Source organism: Erpetoichthys calabaricus, chromosome 4 (genome assembly GCF_900747795.2).
Source record: "Erpetoichthys calabaricus chromosome 4, fErpCal1.3, whole genome shotgun sequence".
NCBI classification, from domain to species: domain Eukaryota; kingdom Metazoa; phylum Chordata; class Cladistia; order Polypteriformes; family Polypteridae; genus Erpetoichthys; species Erpetoichthys calabaricus.
Window position 1 is genome coordinate 159323424 of NC_041397.2, and position 4216 is coordinate 159327639.

The 4216-nt window shown below is 41.1% G+C and overlaps 2 pseudogenes; one reads left to right on the forward strand and one right to left on the reverse strand.

Annotated features, from left to right (window-relative positions):
* The first annotated feature begins 230 nt into the window (after positions 1-230).
* On the forward strand, positions 231-339 carry LOC114651515 (uncharacterized; annotated as a pseudogene).
* A 1188-nt stretch (positions 340-1527) lies between these two features.
* On the reverse strand, positions 1528-1646 carry LOC114651516 (uncharacterized; annotated as a pseudogene).
* Between the last annotated feature and the right edge of the window lie 2570 nt (positions 1647-4216).

Below are 4216 nucleotides of genomic sequence, written 5' to 3' on the forward strand. Positions count from 1 at the left end.
TGATAAAGGGGCCCGATCTCGTCTGATCTCAGAAGCTAAGCACACTCGGGCTTGGCAAGTACTTGGATGGGGTCCGCCTGGGGACACCGAGTGCTATAAGCTTTTAGCCATTACCGTTGTACTTAACCCGGGCATCAGTGTATGGCTTGGAAAGGCATCTTAATCCTTTCATTTGGAAGCAGGCGACCCCTGCTTTCAATATTTACTGAACGTAAAGTAGCAAGGCTTTTGCTTACAGCCACACCAGTGTAAAAGTGTCTGATCTCAGAAGCTAAACACGCTCGGGCTCAGCCAGTACTTGGATGGGAGACCGCCTGGGAACCCCAAGTGCTGTAAGCTTTTAGCCATTGCCGTTGTACTTAACCTGGGCATCAGTGTATGGCTTGGAAACGCATCATCATCCTTTCTACTGGAAGCAGGCTCCACCTTTCTTCACTATGTACTTAACGTTAAAGAAAGGGGCTTTTGCTTACGGCCACAACAGTGTGAATACGCTGGATCTCGTCTGATCTGGGAAGCTAAACACGCTCGCCAATACTTGGATGGGAGACTGCCTGGGAACCCCGAGTGCAGTAAGCTTTTAGCCATTACCGTTGTACTTAACCTGAGCATCAGTGTATGGCTTGGAAAGGCATCTTAATCCTTTCATTTGGAAGCAGGCTACCCCTGCCTTCAATATTTACTGAACGCAAAATAGCAGGGCTTTCGCTTACGCCCACACCAGTGTAAAAGCGTCTGATCTTGGAAACTAAACACGCTTGGGCTTGGCCAGCACTTGGATGGAAGACCGCCTGGGAACCCCGAGTGCTGTAAGCTTTTAGCCATTACCGTTGTACTTAACCTGGGAATCAGTGTATGGCTTGGAAACGCATCTTCATCTTTTTTACTGGAAGCAGGCTCCCCCTTTCTTCAATATATACTGAAAGTTAAACAGCTGTGCTTTCGCTTACGGCCACACCAGTGTAAAAGCGCCCGATCACGTATGATCTCGGAAGCAGGCTCCCCCTTTCTTCACTATATACTGAAAGTAAAAGAGTGGGGCTTTCGCTTACGACCACACCAGTGTGAAAGCGTCTGATCTCGAATGTTAAACACACTTGGGCTCGACAAGTACTTGGAATGGAGAGTGCCTGGGGACCCCGAGTACTGTAAGCTTTTAGCCATTACTGTTGTACTTAACCTGGGTATCAGTGTATGGCTTGGAAATGCATCTTCATCCTTTCATTTGGAAGCAGGCTACCCCTGCCTTCAATATTTACTGAACGTAAAGTAGCAGGGCTACACACCAGTGTAAAAGTGCCCGATCTCATCTGATCTCGGAAACTAAACACGCTCGGACAGCACTTGGATGGGAGACAGCCAGGAAACCCCGAGTGCTGTAAGCTTTTAGCCATTACCGTTGTACTTAACTTGAGCGTCAGTGTATGGCTTGGAAGTCAGGGGTAGTCTGCTTCCAAATGAAAGGATGAAGATCCGTTTCCAAGCCATACACTGATACCCAAGTTAAGTACAACGGTAATGGCTAAAAGCTTACAGCACTCGGGATTCCCAGGCAGTCTCCCATCAAAGTACTGGCCGAGCCTGAATGTGTTTAGCTTCCGAGATATGACAAGATCAAGCGCATTCACAATGGTGTGGCCGTACGCAAAAGCCCTGTTATTTAACATTCAATAAATATTGAAGGCAGGGGTAGTAAGGTTCCAGTAGAAAGGAAAAAGATGCGTTTCCAAGCCATACACTGATGCCCAGGTTAAGTACAACGGTAATAGGTAAAAGCTTACAGAACTCGGGACTCCCAGGTGGTCTCCTATCCAATTACTGGCCGAGCCAGAGTGTGTTTAGCTTCAGTGTGTGTTCAGTGCCCCGTGAAAATATTGATGTAAAACTGTTCTAAACGATGTAATACATAGTTCCCTAATGGGTAAGAACTGTTTGGATGGTTTTCTAAGTGTTACTCAAGGTACTCATCAAATTCTCAAATTCACCTGATTTCCCCATTGAAACGAATTTGGCGAAACTGAAGTTGAGTGTTACTCAATGTTCCTTAACTTCTATGTGTGGAAACCACATATATAACATGGGAAATGTTGGTTCCTAAAAGAATTCTACTGTTTAGATTAAATTCTACTAGATTTACCAGCCGTAACTCTTGTTATCATTTCTAGTGTTTTTCAGCTCTTGAAACGCGCTATTGTGAATTCAAGTTACATTCAACTATAACTCAGTTCCCCGTGAAAATACTGATGTAAAACTGTTCTAAACGATGTAATACATAGTTCCCTATTAGGTAAGAACTGTTTGGATGGTTTCCTAAGTCTTACTGAAGGTAAACATCAACATCTCCAATTCACTTGTTTTCCCCATTGAAACGCATTGGGCGAAACTGAAGTTGAGTGTTACTCAATGTTTCTTAACTTCTATGTGTGGAAACCACTTGTATCACATGGGAAATGTTGGTTCCTAACAGAATTCTACTGCTTAGATCAAATTCTACTAGATTTACCAGCAGTTACTCTTGTTATCATTAGGAGTGTTTTTCAGCTCTTGAAACATGCTATTGTGAATTCACGTTACATTCAACTATAATTTAGGGCCCCGTGAAAATACTGATGTAAAACTGTTCTAAATGATGTAATACATACTTCCCTAATGGGAAAGAACTGTTTAGATGATTTCCTAAGTGTTACTGAAGGTAAACATCAACATCTCCAATTCACTTGTTTTCCCCATTGAAATGCATTGGGCGAAACTGAAGTTGAGTGTTACTCAATGTTTCTTAACTTCTATGTGTGGAAACCACTTGTATCACATGGGAAATGTTGGTTCCTAACAGAAGGCTTCTGCTTAGATCAAATTCTACTAGATTTACGAGGCGTAACTTTTGTTATCATTAGGAGTGTTTTTCAGCTCTTGAAATCTGCTATTGTGAATTCAAGTTACATTCAACTATAATTTAGTGCCCCGTGAAAATACTGATGTAAAACTGTACTAAATGATGTAATACATAGTTCCCTAATGGGTAAGAACTGTTTGGATGGTTTCCTAAGAGTTATTGAAGGTACACATCAACATCTCAAATTCACTTGTTTTCCCCATTGAAACGCATTGGGGGAAACTGAAGTCGAGTGTTACTCAATGTTCCTTAACTTCTATGTGTGGAAACCACTTGTATCACATGGGAAATGTTGGTTCCTAACAGAATTCTACTGTGTAGATCAAATTCTACTAGATTTACCTGCCGTAACTCTTGTTATCATTAGGAGTGTGTTTCAGCTCTTGAAACGCGCTATTGTGAATTCAAGTTACATTCAACTATAACTCAGTGCCCAGTGAAAATACTGAAGTAAAACTGTTCTTAACGATGTAATACATAGTTCCCTAATGGGTAAGAACTGTTTGGATGGTTTCCTAAGTGTTACTCAAGGTACACATCAACATCTCAAATTCACTTGTTTTCCCCTTTGAAATGCATTGGGCGAAACTGAAGTTGAGTGTTACTCAATGTTCCTTAACTTCGATGTGTGGAAACCAATTGTATCACATGTGAAATTATGGATTCTAAGAGAATTTAACTGTGTAGATCAGATTCTACAAGATCAACCAGCCGTAACACTTCTTATCATTTGGAGTGTTTTTCAGATCTTCAAACGTGCCATTGTGAATTCAAGTCACATTGAACTATAAGTCAGTGCCCCGTGGAAATACTGATGTAAAACTGTTCTAAATGATGTAATACATACTTCCCTAATGGGAAAGAACTGTTTAGATGATTTCCTAAGTGTTACTGAAGGTAAACATCAACATCTCCAATTCACTTGTTTTCCCCATTGAAACGCACTGGGCGAAACTGAAGTTGAGTGTTACTCAATGTTTCTTAACTTCTATGTGTGGAAACCACTTGTATCACATGGGAAATGTTGGTTCCTAACAGAAGGCTTCTGCTTAGATCAAATTCTACTAGATTTACGAGGCGTAAATTTTGTTATCATTAGGAGTGTTTTTCAGCTCTTGAAATCTGCTATTGTGAATTCAAGTTACATTCAACTATAATTTAGTGCCCCGTGAAAATACTGATGTAAAACTGTTCTAAATGATGTAATACATAGTTCCCTAATGGGAAAGAACTGTTTGGATGGTTTCCTAAGTGTTACTGAAGGTACAAATCAACATCTCCAATTCATTTGTTTTCCCCAATGAAACACATTGGGGGAAACTG